This window comes from Rhipicephalus microplus, chromosome 3 (assembly GCF_043290135.1).
Source record: "Rhipicephalus microplus isolate Deutch F79 chromosome 3, USDA_Rmic, whole genome shotgun sequence".
Taxonomy (NCBI): domain Eukaryota; kingdom Metazoa; phylum Arthropoda; class Arachnida; order Ixodida; family Ixodidae; genus Rhipicephalus; species Rhipicephalus microplus.
Window position 1 is genome coordinate 263,963,138 of NC_134702.1, and position 18,671 is coordinate 263,981,808.

General features: G+C 47.4%; 1 protein-coding gene and 1 long non-coding RNA gene across 5 annotated transcripts in view; one reads left to right on the forward strand and one right to left on the reverse strand.

The window, feature by feature from the left end:
* Positions 1-18,671, forward strand: part of rngo (DNA damage inducible 1 homolog rngo) — a 116,950-nt gene that overhangs the window by 31,582 nt on the left and 66,697 nt on the right. The gene's annotated exons all lie outside the window — the stretch shown is intronic.
* Positions 774-16,704, reverse strand: LOC142804244 (uncharacterized). The gene is made up of 2 exons (XR_012894544.1): positions 8,190-16,704; positions 774-3,311 (listed from the first exon to the last, which is right to left on the reverse strand). It is a non-coding gene; the product is annotated as an uncharacterized LOC142804244 (long non-coding RNA).

Consider the following 18,671-nt stretch of genomic DNA (forward strand, 5'->3'; position numbering starts at 1 on the left):
TGGACATTCCAGCCTACAGCATTGGTGCAACTACGTCTCGAACTAGTGCGTCTGAACTTGGACCCAGCAACAAATTCTGAACCGTATGAATGTCAGCTATCAAAGTGTCTACCTGACACCACCTCTACATCCTTCAGCATTGTCAAGTTACACATTGTTATGGACTAGTTCAACAGTAGCAGCCAAAGTGCGTGCAACTTTCTGAAACAGGGGGGAAGAATGTGGTGACTGCGACGAGCGAGCCGTGGGGGCAAAACCTTGAGCGCGGAATTGAAATGAAAAGGAAGAAGAGAAGAGGAGACTGCTGCATTGTGCGTGCGTGGCTGGCTTCAATGGTTGTCGGGGCTTACGACCTCATGTCCTGGGCGCTCGCCCCAGTCGAGCGTGACCTGGACGCCAGCAAGACATCATGGTGCGGTACATCGACTTGAGCTCGAGCCAGCGAGCTACACGAGAAGGTGTGTCTCACCGTGGACGCTACTGCGAAGGACTCAACGCCACGTCGCCCGGTGCTGTGGTCACCGCAACGACGGCGTGCGTGAGTGTGGTTTTCTAGACTTGGTGTTGCGGGAGCGAAGCATGCTGACCGTAACGACATAGACTTTCTCCTCGCACGAAAGGCACTTTATTGTAGACTTTCCATTTATCATTGTGAGATTCCATCATATGTGTTCCTGTCCTCGTCGGATATAAAGAATGTCTTCGTGTTATTGGGTTGTCTTGAGTGCGTCCGATGACCTGGGCCCATTGAGTAAACCCCTTACTCACCACAGTCGCTGTATCATAGTCTTTTTATTTTTGCCAGGATCTAAATAGCATGGTCTAGCCAGTTATCGGTCCCTTGAATGTGGTCATTATTTCCAACAAATGTTGTGGCCAACCTTTTTTTCTGCCATTTTCAGTGGTATATTTCAATATTTATATACGCAGAGGCTGTGGCAGCAAGGCTTTAAATTGAGTAACCATGAACTGATGATCATAAAATGCATCTGACATTACGGTATGTGATGTGTGCTTCAAATCCAGATAATGTAAACCAGCATGCACTTGCCAAGCATGCTTGGCAAGTGCATGCCGAAAACCAAGTGGCAACTGCTGTTGACAGGGCATGCCATCAATGCTCACACAAGTGCTTTGTTTTGTTGGTAGAAAATTACCTCACGGCAAATATAAAGAAGTCAATTTCGTTGTTAGGGCGAAGCAGTGAATGAAACAAAATGCAATGTTATTTGGAGAAAGGCTAGCAGCTTGCTCCTTGGCAAACACGGACATTGCAATGAGCTAAGCGACCTTCATGCTATCTATGGCTTCAACACAAATGTCATGAGAGCAGTAAATATGGAGTTAGACGGATACCAAATCGAACAAGCATATTCCAATTGGGGTCTGAAGACTCGCATGAAAAATTACGGCACAGAAATACAAGCATGCAACTAGCGTTAATAATTACATGTTCAACATGCATAGGTCAAAAGAGGTTATGGGTGATATGCACACCAATGTAATGATAAGTAGTAATGGCATGGAAAGGACCCCGGACACCAAGTTTGGAAACTCGAGATGCTTGTGTCGTTTAATAGCCCTGCATGAGAAGCCCCTGTGGACTGTTAGTTAGAAAACAGTGAATCCAGTCTAGGGTCTTAAGATCTATACTGAGTTTACCCATATTAAGGAGAGTATGCAAAACAGTGTCGAAGGCATTAGCATAATCTTAAAATATGCAGTCGGTTATGAAATTGTCCAAAATACGAATGTTAGCAAAAGAGAGTGATTGCGTTTCACAAGAAAAGTGCTTCTTGAAACCATTGCGGCGACAAAATCTGCACAAAATCTCGCGCAGCCTCCGCCGCGCTATCATTCAGCGCAGTGTGACACGGCTGCACAATACACTGCATCCTGATAAGCCACAGCCCCAGGCATACATTCATACCACAGGCATACATTACCAGAGGTGGCTTTAAAGCCAGGCTGCCAAGTTCACAAGATTATTTTTTATTTTTATTTACAGAGTTCCTGCAACGCCATAGTGGCATTACTGCAAGGGGATATATATTCAAAGTCCAATATGGTCGCTAACATTTCTGCGATAGTACATAGTACACCTTAAACATTCTGGAAAATGTAACAACATATAATAATTACAGCACGCAATCAAAAATCCTTTAGTACAATATGGCACGTGGCAAACAGGTCCTAAAAGTGAATAGTGTTAAGGGTGTCTCTTGACCGCCACCGTCAGCAGGTTGTGCTCGTAACTTGCATCAGGACCGACGAGAAGGGAAGTACCGGCGAGACGGTGCAGAACAGCAAATCAAAAGAGTTTAATACTACATAGTTAGACCAAAGTGGACATTCAAGTTTACAAACAAAGGTAAGAAGCCGAGGAGTAGAGTTCCGGCAGAGTCTCAATCCAGACTGCTTCACCCAGTCTCTCCCTGCGCGTTTTTAAAGAATTCCAGACGCTTGTGTGACGTCAGGCGCCTCCAGACATGACCAAATATGGAACACCTTGTGTTCGCACAACCTACCACGCCACTGGTCACGCCACCGATCACGCGACTGATCGCGCCACGGATCACACCACCGGCGTTCCCACACTCAAGAGCCAGGTGCGAATGAGCCACGAGCTCACCGCGTTCTCGCGCACAGCACTTGACGACCTTCGCGGCAGCAGCGTCTCAGGTTCCTCGGCGTCTTGGCATACACTACTGCGCCTTTACCCCCGATACGTTTACAGGCCCGGGAGCGTTCGCACGCTGTCCGTGGTCTTGCATTTGGGCCCAAAGGGGTTCGCGTAAAATGAAGCGTAACAGACTGCCCCCTCGCGGATGGAGATCCCGAATGGCAGGGGACAGCATCCACTGTCAACAGGGATCAGTCGTCGAAGCTCGTAGCCTTCTTAACCTGGAGCACGGTACGTGATACCTGGCTCTAGGCCCTGTTCCGTCTCGTAAGGTAGTTCCGCCAGATTTCCCTGATGTTGTCGAGGTTCGCCGGAGGCTGGAGGCGAACCATACAATGGAATCCAGCAAATGGCGACAGTCAAAAGTGGCCAAAGACAATGGTATGAGCTCCTTTCCGGGGCGACCCCGCAGGGGCTCGTCGGTGGGGCTGGTCGCCAGGCAGCTCCGGGTGGTGAGATCATCACACCCCACCGCTTCAGGTCTTTCATCAGCAAGAAGGGAAACCACAGGTTCTTCCGGCGTTCCTGCCAAGAGTTTGGAACCGACGTGGTGTCCGAAGAGATGCCAGATGACAACGAAGTCCTCTCTCTGGGAGGGCAAGATCCTCGCCATGGTAGAGCCGGTCGACTGAACAAACAATCCACGGGAAAACACAGGATAACAAAGCCACTGAAGAAGCAAGCGCGAGACACGTATCCACTGAGCCCCGCCAGGCTTACCTTAAACACAAAAGTCTCAATCTTATTACTCGTACAAAGTACTAAACACACCCCTAATTTTCGTTGCCCCCCTAACGACGCACAGGTCTTCCAAAACTACAGAAGAAATAATAACACAAAAACCTATGTCAGGAAGAAAAACAATCGAGGCCAATTCATGACCTAGGGGCTTCGGCTTAAGCCATCGGCATTGCCATTGAGACTCCCCTTTTTGTACTGTATTTCGTATGAATACTGCTGCAAAACGAGGCTCCAGCGCAGGAGGCGACCATTTTTGGAAGAAGTGGACTGCAGCCATCTGAGAGGACAGTGGTCTGTCTCTATTATGAACCTCGAGCCTGCAAGGTAGCACGACAACATTGCACTGCCCATACGAGACACGCACATTCTTTCTCGGTTGCGCTATATGCTTGTTCTCGCACAGTCAGCTTACGACTGGCATAAAGAACTGGGTGTTCACCGTCCTCTCCTCGTTGGCACAACACTACTCCCATGCCTCGCTCACTAGCATCACACTGAACTATGAACTCTTTCGAATAATCAGGTGATTTCAGCACAGGTTGACCTGTTAAGGCGGCTTTTAATGCTTTGAAAGCCTCCTCTTTACGGTCATCCCAGATGACAGTTTGTGGCTCAGTTTTCCGGAGCGCGTCAGTTAAAGCGCTAGCTAATTCCGAATATCTCGGGATGTAACGTTGATAGTAACCTGCAACCCCCAGAAATGAGCGGGTATCTGTCTTTGAGCGTGGTTGCGGGAAATCGCGTATGGCAGCCACCTTGAGCTCAGAAGGTCGGAGGCGTCCTTGTCCGATTATGTGACCTAGGTAGATCACCTCAGCTTGAGCGAGTTGGCATTTAGGTGCCTTCACAGTTAGTCCCGCTTCACGCAAACGCGTTAGAACCACTCGCAGATGTTGCATGTGTTCTGACCAAGAGGACGAATATATCGCCACATCGTCTAAGTAGGGTAAAGCGAATTCCCCTAGTCCTCGTAACACCTTGTCCATAAGGCTTGAAAAACAGTATGGTGCATTTTTCAAACCGAAGCTTAATACCTTAGGGCGGAACGTTCCCAACGGCGATATGAACGCTGCATATCTGCTAGCCCTTTCGGTGAGAGGAACCTGCCAGTAGCCTCGAACGAGATCCAGCGTGGAAATATATCGAGCTCCACTAACCCTCTCAATGCGCTCTTCAATGTTTGGTATCGGGTAAATCTGATCTTTGGTGATCGAGTTTAGCTTGCGATAATCCACGCAAGGGCGTGGATCTTTTCCCGGCACGTCAACTAAGATTAAGGGCGAAGTGTAATCGCTCTCACAAGGCTCGATCACGCCTAATTCCAACATCTTCTTCCCCTCGGAATTCATAATCTCTCGTTGGCGCGGTGACACTCGGTAAGCTTTACTACGCACGGGTTCTGAGGATGTCAGCTCGATGTCATGAGTAACAACCGAGGTTCTTCCAGGCCTATCTACAAATAAGTCCTGAAATTCTGTCAGAAGATCCTGGAGCTCGATCTTTTGCTCCGGCTCTAACTGCGCTTTCGATATTAATTCTTTGATTAGTGGTTCACCATCCTCACCGTTTATGACTGATGCAAGCCCTGGAAGTTCAACTGGAATCTCCTCGGGGATGTTCACCATCATGCATACCACTGCCTCCCGTTCTCGGTATGGCTTGAGCAGATTGCAATGATACACTTGCTGTATCTTTCGCTTTCCGGGCAGGCGTATCACGTAGTTTGTGTCAGAAAGCTTTTCAACTACGTTGGCGGGACCTTCCCACTGCACTTATAACTTGTTTTTCTGCGACGGTCGCAGTATCATTACTTTGTCCCCGACATCGAATCGACGGGTTCTGGCTGTGCGGTCATAGTACACCTTTGACCTATGTTGCGCTTTAGCCATGGCTTGCTCTGATAGCCGTTGAGCGCTTCTTAAACGCTCCAGTAGCTTCAAAACGTACTCGACCACTACTGGGTCTTCGGCTCGGCCTTCCCACGATTCTCGAAGCAAGCGAAGAGGAGATCGCAACGAGCGGCCGTACACGAGCTCGGCTGGTGAAAACCCCGTTGCTTCATGCGGGGCAGTCCTTAACGCGAACATGGTAGCCGGCAAACATAGCTCCCAGTCCGTCTTCCTTTCGTAGCATAACGCCCTCAACACTCGCTTCAGAACGGAGTGGAGCTTCTCCACGGAGTTAGACTGAGGGTGGTAGACTGAACTATGAATTAGTTTTACTCCGCACCTTTCCAAAAACGTAGTGGTAAGAGCACTAGTAAACACAGAGCCTTGATCCGACTGTATTTTGGCGGGAAAGCCAACTCGTGCGAATATGGAAAGGAGCGCGTTAACTATTTCCACAGAGCTAAGTTCTTTAAGTGGAACCGCTTCGGCGAACTTAGTCGCTGGGCATATCGCGGTCAGCACGTGGCGGTACCCCGACGATGTCGCCGGCAGTGGGCCTACAGTGTCCACTACGAGCCGCCGAAACGGCTCTGTGATGATAGGCACCAGCTTCATCGGCGCCCTCGACTTGTCACCCGGCTTACCTACACGCTGACACGTGTCGCATGTCCTTACAAAACGCTCTGCGTCGCGGAAACAGCCTGGCCAATAATACCCCTGCAACAACTGTCCCTTCGTTTTCTTGACGCCTAAATGACCTGCCCAAGAACTTCCATGCGACAAGCGCAGTAAATCCTCTCGATAAGCTTGAGGCACGACCAGCTGATCAAACATTACACCCCTTTTGTCAATATACTTCCTGTACAGTATGCCATCCTTCTCATAATAACTTATGTTTTTCGGGGCTATCTTTTCATGTACCCTGCTCTGGATGTTTCGCAAGCTCGGGTCTTTATCTTGTTGATTCCTCAAGGCCATGCTGTCTACCATTAACAGTCGCTGTAAGCTTTCCGACGTAGGCGCTACAAGTAAATCTCTGGAATGCTCTTCCAATATTTCTGATGGTGCCCGTGCCGTAGCTTCATCCTCCACGGATGGGACCCCCTGCTGTTGTAACGCTGGCGTAAGTTCGACCTCTGCTTGGGAGTCCTGCGTCAGGCCGATTTCAGCTAAAGGGGACTCGGCAACTGCCTTCGCAGCGAATTTCCGTGCTTTCGAACGCGTTAGCGCCATCACATTTGCCTCCCCAAACAGCTGCCCCCTCTCGCGCAGCATCTTGTCAGATCTATTTGAAAACAGGTAAGGGTATTGCGGAGGGAGTGCCGGCGACACGGCAGCTTCCGTCTCGAGCGTGCCGAAAGGGCCTTTGATAGTTACCTTTGCGACGGGAAGGCATGCACTACACGACTCTACAGCCTGCTTGATCCAAGCACACTCACCCGTGAACATTTGCGGTTCAACGTACGAGCTGTGAACTACGTCCATCGTAGCCGCAGAATCGCGCAGTACGCGGCATGGCTTCCCGTTCACTTCAAGGTCGCGCATGTAAGGTTCGAGAAGCTCGATATTCTCGTCCCTACCACTGATGGATAGAAACACAACTTTTGGTTTCTTACAGTGCGCCGCAATGTGACCGGGTTTATGGCAGTTATAGCAAAGGAACGGTTTCCTCGCTTCTAGCTTCCTTTGCTGTTCTAACGCAGGTTCGGTGTTCCGTTCCGACTCCGACGTATTTACGGTTCGGGCATTCCCAATTTCAGGCTCTTCCTTCGTTTTCACAGGCCCTCTCTTTGGCTTGAACCCAAAATCGGGACCCCCTTTTCGACCACTGTCACTGCCTTCGCGAGCCCGACGTGTGACGAATTCCTCTGCTAGCTCTGCGGCTCTGGCTACAGAGCTAACATCTGGCCTGTCTTGCACCCAATGCCTAATGTTCTCTGGTAACCGGTTGTAGAATTGCTGTAGTAAAAAACACTCAATAACCTTTGCGTGGTCACCGAAGGCCTTCTCCTCCTTTAGCCATTCCACCATGTTTGACTTCAGTTTATAGGCAAATTCAGTGTATGACTCACTCCTTCCTTTCTCCAATTCACGGAATTTCCGCCGGAATGCCTCCGCGGACAGCCTGTACTTCCTAAGCAAACTGGATTTTACTTTATCGTAATCGTCGACCTCCTCAGTGGATAAACGAGCGATTACTTCTGCTGCCTCGCCAGGTAAGAGTGTGAGAAAGCGCTGTGGCCACGACTCACGGGAGAACCCCTGCTTCTCACACGTCCGCTCAAAGTTCACCAAGAACAACCCAATGTCCTCTCCGAGTTTATAAGGGCGAATTAGTTCTGTCATTTTGAGCGATATGTGCACCCCTGCACTGTTTGCCTCGCTTCTCTGCCCTGCCGTTCGCACGCGCTCTATTTCAACCTCGAGTCACTTTAACTCGAGCGCGTGATCGCGTTCCTCGCGCTCTCTCGAACGTTGAAACTCGAGTCGTTTTAATTCGAGCTCCCTTTCCTCACGCTCTTTCTCTTGCTGTTCTCTACGCTCCTCTGCCTGTCTTTTTGCGGCTTCCCTTTCTCGAATTATCTCAAGGCATTCCGTCAGCTCATCTTCCTCAGCCTCCAGAGCACTAATAGCCTCGATCAATTCTGGTTTCCGGAGTGCGTCAGAAACATCCAAACGCAACTCCTTTGCAAGCTGTAATAACTCCGCTTTACGCAGCAACTTCAAATTCATGGCTGTGTTCAGTGCGACCTTTCCTACTGTACACAACTATCTTGCCGCAGCCCACTTTGGCGACAACAATATTTCGAATTACCAGTTACGCTTCCCCACTGAAAAAGCTTGGCAAAACTCAGCAGAGAAAGCCCCGCACTCACCACTCAACAGCCAAGAATTCCGCGTAGACCCTCGCAAACACTGCATCTGGTTGCGGCCTGGCAGACGAGACGGCTCGTGGATCCGTGTCGCAGCTCAGCCCTCGAGTCGTCGAAATGACTGCAGCATCCCACCGCTGCCACCAGTTGTTAAGGGTGTCTCTTGACCGCCGCCGTCAGCAGGTTGTGCTCGTAACTTGCATCAGGACCGACGAGAAGGGAAGTACCGGTGAGACGGCGCAGAACAGCAAATCAAAAGAGTTTAATACTACATAGTTAGACCAAAGTGGACATTCAAGTTTACAAACAAAGGTAAGAAGCCGAGGAGCAGAGTTCCGGCAGAGTCTCAATCCAGACTGCTTCACCCAGTCTCTCCCTGCGCGTTTTTAAAGGGTTCCAGACGCTTGTGTGACGTCAGGCGCCTCCAGACATGACCAAATATGGAACACCTTGTGTTCGCACCACCTACCACGCCACTGGTCACGCCACCGATCACGCGACTGATCGCGCCACGGATCACACCACCGGCGTTCCGACACTCAAGAGCCAGGTGCGAATGAGCCACGAGCTCACCGCGTTCTCGCGCACAGCACTTGACGACCTTCGCGGCAGCAGCGTCTCAGGTTCCTCGGCGTCTGGGCATACACTTCTGCGCCTCTACCCCCGATACGTTTACAGGCCCGGGAGCGTTCGCACGCTGTCCGCGGTCTTGCATTTGGGCCCAAAGGGGTTCGCGTAAAATGAAGCGTAACAATAGGCATGTCAAAATGTCATAGCGGTGAAAAAAAAAAGTGCTGTTGTTACTCAAGTTTACGATATCTTCGGGAAGTTCATTGCCGTCTCCAATTGATTTTAAAAAGATGGAGTTGGTGAAAGTTGTGGTTTTGAATGCGTATTCTCGTATTTTATGTGTGTGTTGGCATCTTGTGGAACGATATGTTGGTGCTAGTAGGTGTTTTGAGTTATCGATTATTGTTGGGTTATAGTATATACTATGCAGAAGTTTTAGTCAAAGTTTCCGTCTTCTATATTATAGAGTTTCCCAGTCTGATGTGGCTTTTATTTCCGATATACTAGCAAATGGGTCGTAATTTTGGCTGACGAAGCAGGCTGCCTGGTTTTGAATCTTTCCTATTGTTTCTTCAAGATACCCTTGAGCCATGTCTCAGATAACACAAGCACATTCAAGTATAGACCTTATATGCAGGAAGTACAGAGTTTATTCTTTTGTTGTACAAAGAAAGCGAATAAAAAACAATATCCTACTAGCCTTTCAAGGAGCCCTGAAACACTTTTTTAAGTCACCATGGAATTAGTTCATTGAAAAAGCTTATTTGCTCACGAATTCAATGCCGCAAAAATTTTAAGAATCCGTCCAGTGCGAGTGGAGTTACAAAGGTTTGTCACATGCTGCAGCCGCATTCTCTCGCCCCGACGGAAGCACTGGAAACTAAGCAGGGAGGAATGGCAGGACCACAGAAAAACGTCACTCACACCTTGTGACCTTGAGCACTTTTTTTTTTTTTGAAATGCGCAGCTTTTTCAGTGTGATCTTTGTAAAGAGTGAGCGCGCCATGTTCAAATCAGCCAATGGCTGATAAGTGGGCTTACTACGTGGGATTTTGGGGCCAATTCCATGATTTGTCGAGAGAAGAGAAAGCAATTTTCAGGTGACTGATAATTTATTGTGAACTCCAGGCCGCGTGCTGCGCTACAATATTTGGCTCGCGTGTTGTCGGGAGCCTCTACTACCGATTGGCAGCGTTTCCTTGCCATGCTCAAAAAGTGTTGCAGGGCCCCTTCAAGATGATTTGGTCTATGTGTCTGTTCCAATGGATTGATTCTGCTAAATAAATTCCTAAATATTTACACTCTGGTACTTCTTTAACTGCCTCTTCATAAATACTGTATGTGTGCTGGATTTATCAAACGTTTTTCATTTCGCAAACCTGACGTGGTTGCACTTTGAGATTTTTAAGCAGAGCGCCAACATGTCACTGTGTCCAAGTCATCTTATAATAATTCAGTGTCTGCTATTGAAGTGATGTGACGGTAGATGACGCAGTCATGTGCAAATAATATTATGCTGTATTTTATGTTATCTGCTAAATCGTTTATGTAAACCAAGGATAACAGCGGACCCAAGCGCTACCTTGTGGCACGCCTGAAGTAACTTTTACATAGGAAGGCATTTTACAATTTAAGACAACACACTGTTTGCAACCACACAAGTAATTCCGGAGCCAGGTTTGCAGCTTGGAATTAATATTCAATAAAAGAAGTTTAATTTCTACTAGATTATATGAGACTATATCAAATGCTTTGCGAAAATCGAGAAACAATACACCAATGTTGTTATTACGATCAAGTGCAATCAATATTTCGCGCTGAAATTCAGTTAGTTGGGTCAGGCATGAACGACCCTGGTGAAATTCATGCTGGGAGTGAGTGAAAAAAATGAGTAGATTTGAGATATTTGAACAATGTGCTATAAGTAATGTATTCCAACAATTGCAACAGGTTCAAATCAAGGATATGGGATGATAATTCTGTACTTGTTTCTTGCTGCCTGCCTTGTGCACGGAGCCACATTTGCTGTTTCCCAATTCTCTGGAACCACGCCGGTTTCTGAAGACAACTTGTACATTATGCATAAGTATTGTGCAATAATAACGTGACAATTTTTAATTACATGAGATGATATACTCTCAGGCCCTGTAGCCATAGAGGTGTCCAGAGTACACAGCAGACGGTCAAGACCAGTGTAGTCGATTTCAATTTCCGCCATTTCATTACCAATATTTTTCGAAGATAATATTGGCGAGTGTTCAGTCCTTTTAGAAAACATTGTCTGAAAGTAGGCGTTAAATGCTCCAGCTTCCTCCAAGTAATTTGTTGTAGTTTTTTCCTCAGTCAAGAGGTCAGGGATAGCTACGTCATCTTTTTGTTGTTCTTGACGTACTTCCAAAAGAATTTTGGATTACGCTTCAGGTCTGTTTTTAGTTTGTTAAAGACGAATTTTACCTGCTTCAGTTTTAACTTAAGCTCTTTGTTTACACTTTTGAGCTTTGTTTCATTTACAGCTGTTCTGTTTTTAAGGAACTTTTTATGGGCATTAGCTGCTTTTCTAACAAGTTTGCATATCTCAGAGTTGAACCGGGGTTAGTGTCTCTTTTTGTATCTTAGACACCTCTGAGGTACGTGCATATTCACCACCTTTGTAATCTTGTCACAGAAAATTTGCCAGAATTCATTCATGCCTCATGACTCCGATATGCATGAAAAAGTGGGGGAATACAATACCAGCGCTTCAGTAATGGCCTCAAAGTCCCCTCTGTCCTATATGAAAACATTGAGAGGGAGTTGCTTACATGCAGGTATTCTAAAAGCGTTTAATTCTGAAACAACAGAACTATGATCACTAATTCCTGGACGCACATTTTAGTGAAGAATAACATTTTAATCATTGCTTAGTAAAAGATCTAATAATGCATTAAATCATGTTGGTTCGTTCACATATTACTGTAGTTCATAGACGCGCATGAGTTCTGAAAAGGCAGAACAATTTAGAGTTTTCTGTGGGTTACACAGACGGAATCTCATTTTTTATTGGGCAGATCGAAATCCCCTCCCAGTATCATGCATTCAGATACTTGCGATAGCATGTCGGAGAGTTGAAGTAATACTTCACTGTTGTGGTTTGGTGGCCGGTAAAACGATCCAAAAACAATGCTGTTTCCCTGGAAAAACTGGACGCGGCACCATACGGATTCAGTTTCATTATGACAAACAACTTCTTCAGTGGGAAGGCTACTTGAAATTAAAAAAAATAAACCATCACCATGCCTGTTTCTACCTTTATGGTACTGGCGGAAATAGTTCTACATCTGATATTGTGTCGTCAAGCCATGCCTCGGTACCCATAAGGATTAGGGCTTTCACCGTTTCAACTAATATTGCTAATTCACCAACTTTATTTGTTAAGCTTCGGCAATTGACCACAAACAATACTGGTGTAAAGCCTTCTCTGGTGGTATCATTTTTATTTGTTCTTGAGCTAGAGCGCTCAAGTCATTCCCACCCAGATATCTGAACATTAATCCGAAAGACTGGCTCGTGCATGTCAGTATTTCAGGCAAATGCTTGGTTTGTCCATTGATTATTAGCGTATTGTAACTTCAGTGAACTCGATCTTTTTGTCCAGGTGTTTTTCTTTACTGTACTTTCAAAGCAGCCGGCTTTTATCTTGAACTGCTTTGCTAAAGTCTTCTGAAACGCTATGTGATGTCCCTTTGAATCTGAATGTGTTTCGCAGAACAGATTCTCTTGTTTTCCACCCTGTAAAGCTAGCAATTATTGGACGAATTCTTTCTGTTCTGTAGGTTTCCAGACGATGAGCCCTTTCTATTGATATATTTTGCAGCTTTAATAGATTGGTACAGATAGACTTGACTAGACTTTCACCCTCTTCCGACGCTTCCATTGGATGACTATCTGGTATTCCAAAGAATACCAAGTGTAATCTCCGGCTTCTGTTTTTAAGTGGTCTAGTTTGTCAGCAAACTTTTGTGTTTCCTCAAATATGTTAAGACGCTTTTCGTTGACATTACTTATCTGTTCTCGCTTCGGTACAGACATAGGACCGTGGTTTTGTTCTAGGTCACCGGCCAAGAATAGTAGTGTCTGCGAGACCACATCATAACCCTCTAAAACGGACTAATTTAATGTGGCAGTCATGCACTCGCGAGCGGCAGTACAGCACGACTAGATGAGCCGTTTACTGTTAATGGGGCACGTCACTCTCTAAAGCATGACATCACTGCTTCTAAAGCAATTGCAATGGCTCGAATAGCTAACCTGATATATTGAACAAAGTGAGTGACGGCCTAGAAGAACGCTGTGTCCTAGTGGTTGTTGGTTCAGGGTGTTGGTTCAGAGTGTTGGTTCAGGGGCTTTTGTAGCCAGTGGTGGGCGGATCCGGAAGCGTACCACGACGCTTTTTCATCCGGCTCGTTTCGATGCGCAGATGGCGCCACAAGTCAATCGATCGAAATGCCACAGGCGTAGCATATGGCGCTGCAGCCATAAGCCTGATTAGCACCTGATACACTGAACTAAGTAAGTGACGGCCGAGAAGAGCGTCGTGTCCCTTGCTCAGCTACCCTGATGTGCTTAGCGCTAGAATGCTCCCCAGTGCTTCTGCTAGTTGAATAAACCACTGTTATGTTTTTATGTTGGGGTTTTGTCCTTCCGTTGACACGACGATCCCATATTTGGTGACCCGGAAATCGAACAAGTCGCACTGCCATGGCCGACTCAAAAGTCTTTGCTACTCTTCGCCAGAAAGTGCAACAACTTCAACAGCAACTGCACACTTGACAACAGCAGCATTGTGGTAATGCCTACACAACCCTGGTCGTGTCTGCCAGCGCCGCTGAGGACATTGAATACCCTGCAGAACGCATCCCGCACATCACTCTTCACGAGGCCTAGTGTGCCGCTGTCAGGCTTCAGCTGTTTTGGGTGGACTCTCCCAGCATATGTTTTGCCCACGTCAAGGCCCAGTTCTCCCTGGTGCACATCACAGAAAATTGAACCCCTTACGATTACTTCGTCGTGTATCTGGACGCCCGCTACGCCCATGAGGTCTAGGATGTCCTTGCCAACCCAACGTCAGCCAGCCTTTACGAACATTCAAGAATGAACTCATCTGCCACCTGACCCTCTCGGAAGACAAGAAGGTGCAACAACTTCAGTCCGCCGAGCTTGCCGGGCACAAACTTTCGCAGCTTCTCTGTTACATGTGGGCTCTCACGGGTAGCTTGGAATTCCAGGATTCTTTCCTGTGAGTGTTTTGGCTCCAATGACTTCCATCGTACGCCCAGGCAATTCTGCAGGCTTAGCTTAGGGTATCTCTTGACGCACTTGCTGAGATCGCTGATCGTATCATCACTCTTTCTGCCGTGGTCGTCGCCTATTATTCAGGCTGTCGATGCACCATTACTTGCGATTACACCTGAACTTACTTGCCATATAGACGATATGGATTGACAACTTGGCTCCATTCAGCAACTCCTCAATGAGCGCCTTCCAATGTGCCAACGGTACTAATAGCTAAGCGTGACTATAACACCGCCTTATTGCAGCAGCCTGCTGAGAACAGCCGATGTTGATACCATCGATGCTTTGGTAACAGAGGCCAGCCGTGTCGACCACCCTGCTTTGCCACAGTGAAACGCTAATGTCAGCTCGTAGAGATGGCTGCAAGCTGCCAACCTGGAAGCTGTAGCACCTTCGTTACTGACCAAATCACAAAGCAGCAGTTCCTTGTCTATACCGGTTTCGACGTCTGCTGCTACCCATGGGCCCATCTTCAATGTCCTCGTCCACCTACATCTTCCTGGCTCTGCGCCGCGAACCAGTCCACAATCATGACATACACCTTGCTCCACCTGCACATTCAGCTGAAAAACCCAAGGCATGACCTTACTGGAATTTTGTTATCGCCGATGTCGCTGAGCCAACCATCGGCTCTGACTTTCTAGCACATAACATCTTCCGAGACTGCCGTCATGACCATCGCGTTGTTGCGATAACGGGACATTCTTTGCTAGGCTAGCTAACGATGACTCATTAGTCAAACATCAAAGTGCTCAGTGCTGAAAACCATCGCCGTACTACACCATGTTCATGGAATTCCGCAGCGTGATGCAAGGGAGCTGGCATCCATGCAACGTGCAGCACACCACCAAGCACTACATTCTGACCACTCCAGGTCACCTTGATTTCTGCCTTGTCCTGAACCACATACGAATAGACAAAGCTGAGTTCAAAGCCATGCTCCACAAAGGAATCTTCCATGGCCATGACAGCCCATGGGCTTTACCACTTTACCTTGTCCTAAAGAAAACCGAAGGCTGGTAGCCCTGTGGGGACTGCTGTGCACTCAATGCACGCACCATCCCGGACCCACGCCCTGTCCACTACATACAGGACTTTGCCCATTGCATTTATAGTCGCCTCCTTGTTAGACTTTTGGAGGCGGAATTGTTGTAGGTCAATGTACTCAGATTTGGGTGCACGTTAACCCCAGGTGGTCGAAATTTCCTGAGCCCTCAACTACGGCATCTCTCATAATCATATGGTGGTTTTGGGACGTTAAACCCCACAAATCAATCCAATCAATCAGTCAATCAATCAATCCTTGTTAGACTTAGTGAAGGCTTACACACAGAAACCTGTCAATACGAATGACGTCCCGAAACTGCTATCATTATCCCATTCAGCTTGTTGGAGTTTCCTTTCATTAGCTTTGGCCTAAGAAACGCTCGACAAACCTTTCAGCGTTGACAAAGTTGTCGGTATCCTCGTTTTATGCTTCCTCTACCTTGATGACATATTGGTCTTCTTGCGTAACGCTGAGGAACACCACAGGCACCTTTGTCGACTGTTACAATGCCTCATGCCTGTTATACTTGTGGTACGGGCTGTAGTAATTTTTTTTCTTTTTGCCCCACAATAAATGTATGTATGTTTCACTGCCTCGGTGAACACGGCCTACTCATCAACGTGCAAAAGAGTGTGCTTGGCACTTCCACTGTCCATTTCCCTGGCCTTAAAGTTTCATCGGAGGGAACTCAACTACTGCCTCAACGCATCTCAGACTTGCAGAACTACCCTCAACCCACCACTGCTAAAGACCTTCGGCGTTTCCTGCGTACTGCTGGCGTTGCGCAGACATGCCCTCATGCTCTGCCACGTCCCCTTGTTGGACTACGTGGTGGGTGGTAGGCGCCGTTACCGAAAAATCCATTTTTTTCCATGGGATCCTCGACCCTTTCTCTAACTGATCGTGCCTCGAAAAGGGTACGCACCGATGCAACTTCACTACTTTGGCCCAAAAACAGAAACTTTCCGCAAATACCATGTCGTCCACTGCGAACAATCATCTACAAAAGCTAGAGCAATCTCGCCCTTCCTTGGGGCCAAGTGCTTGAGAGAGACCATTGGAACCGGTTATAAGGCCACGAAGATGGCAAATCGAGATCTGCTGCTCGAATTAAAAGACAAGGAACAGTACGATAAACTCTCGCACCTTGTAGCCTTTGGTAACATCCCCGTCTCTGTGAGCGCACACCGTACCATGAATACAGTGAAGGGCGTGGTATCAGACGAAGATTTGATGACACTGAGTGAAGAAGAGCTCCTTGATGGATCGAAGGACCAAGGTATAATACATGTCCAGCGCATCAAAATCAGACGTAACAACAACGAAATAGCAACAAAGCACTTGATACTCACCTTCGACTCAACCACTTTACCTGAGACTCTCGAAACTGGCTATATAAAACTCCATGTCCGACCCTTCATTCCAAACCCGAGGCGTCGTTTCAAATGCCAGCGATTTGGTCATGCATCGCAGAGCTGCCGAGGACAGCTTATGTGTGTTAAGTCTGGCACAACCGGCCACATTGCTGATGAATGTAGTCATGACGAGGTCCTCTGTGCCAACTGCGAAGGTAGTCACCCCGCATGCTCCAGAGCGTGCCCAGCCTGGAAAAGAGAAAAAGAAATAATAACTATAAAAGTTAAGGAAAATATCAGATTCAGGGAAGCAAGACAACGGATCTCGTTATCATTGGCACTAAAAACACCTTTTACCGAAGTGGTGCAACGAGGGGCGGCATCACAAAGGCCCTTGGCAGTTGCCCGGACCACGCCTAGCGTGCCGAGGCCAACGCCAAAAGTCCCTACAGCGGGAGCAGCCAGCGCTGTCCTGCCCACATTCAGCCTGTCCACACCAGTGACCTCTACAAGCTCTGGCAGCAGCCAGGGCAATCACGAGGCCAAAGGGGCTTCATCGACCCCCAGCTCAGTGGGGACAAAGACTTCGTCGATCGAGGCGAAGTCTAAGCGACGCACAGATCGCTCTGTAGAGCGGCCGTCCAGTGTCTCGCAAGAGGCTATGGACACCAGTTCAAGCCAAACGGCGCAGGAAGCGCCGAAGGAACGGCGAGCTTCTCTCGACCGCCCCAAAAAGGACAAAACGCCGATTACAGGGCCTGACAAAGGCCCTGTAAAATGAGCTAATCTCCGTCTTCTCTGCACACAGCACTTTTTCCATTTTCTTTTTTTCCACTATGGACAAAATCATACAATGGAACGTAAGGGGAATACTTAGAAATTTAGATGACTTCCAAGAACTTCTGAGTAAGTTTAACGCGAAAGTGCTATGTGTGCAAGAAACGCACTCAACTCCTAACCACAAGGACTTCCTACGGCAATATATTATTTTCTAAAAGACCGGGAGGGTGCTGTCGTATCATCTGTTGGTGTGGCCATTATAGCTGATCGAAGTATAGCATGCCAGCACTTGAAGCTCCAAACGGCCCTTGAGACAGTGGCCATTCGAGCTGTACTTTTTAATAAACTGATTACCATATGTTCTGTGTACAAACCACCGCATCAACAGCTACACAGACGTGATCTAGAATCATTAATAAATGAACTCCCAGAGTCGTTTCTGGTTCTAGGTGATTTTAATGCACACAATGTCCTGTGGGGCGATGCTCACTGTGATGCGCGAGGACGTCTCATTGAGCAGCTCCTTTTCTCTTCTAGTTTATGTCTTTTAAATATAAAGGAGCCTGCGTATTTTAGCCTTGCAAACAACACGTACTCCTCCATAGACCTTAGCATTTCATCACCGTCCCTTTTACCTGTTTTTAATTGGAAAGTTCTTAAAAACCCTTATGGGAGTGACCACTTCCCAATCATCCTGAGTGCGCCGAACAAAGATCAACTACCCCTGCAGGTTCCTCGATGGAAGATTGACTCAGCTGATTGGGAAGGGTATAGAACTATCTGTCTTACCGTACATTCTGCGTTAGAGTGAGCAATGTTCTGTCCTGAACATTTGTACAGGAAACCGGAGTGCAACAGGGTGGGGTGCTCAGCTGTACGCTCTTTATTATAAAAATGAATTCTCTCCGCCTGTACATCCCACGTAATATCTTTTATTCAACATATGTCGACGATGTGCAGATAGGTTTTCAATCGTGTTCTCTTGGGATCTGTGAGCGACAGGTTCAGCTCGTCCTTAACAAGGTATCCAAATGGGCTGATGAAAACGGGTTGAAACTAAACCCACAGAAAAGCACCTGTGTCCTTTTCTCACGAAAAAGAGGCTTGCACCCTGATCCTGAACTGGTCCTTAAGGGTGAGCGTCTACCCGTAAACACAGAACATAAGTTCCCAGGTATAATTTCAGATGTGAAGTTAACCTTTGTACCGCACATAAAACATCTTAAAAATAAATGCTTAAAAACAATTAATATCCTAAAGGTGCTGTCACGAACAACGTGGGTCAGCGACAGAAAGTGCCTTATGAATCTGCATAAAAGCCTTATACGCTCACGCCTTGAGTATGGGGCAATAGAGTACCACTCTGCCACACCAAGCGCTCTGAAAATGTTGGACCCTGTT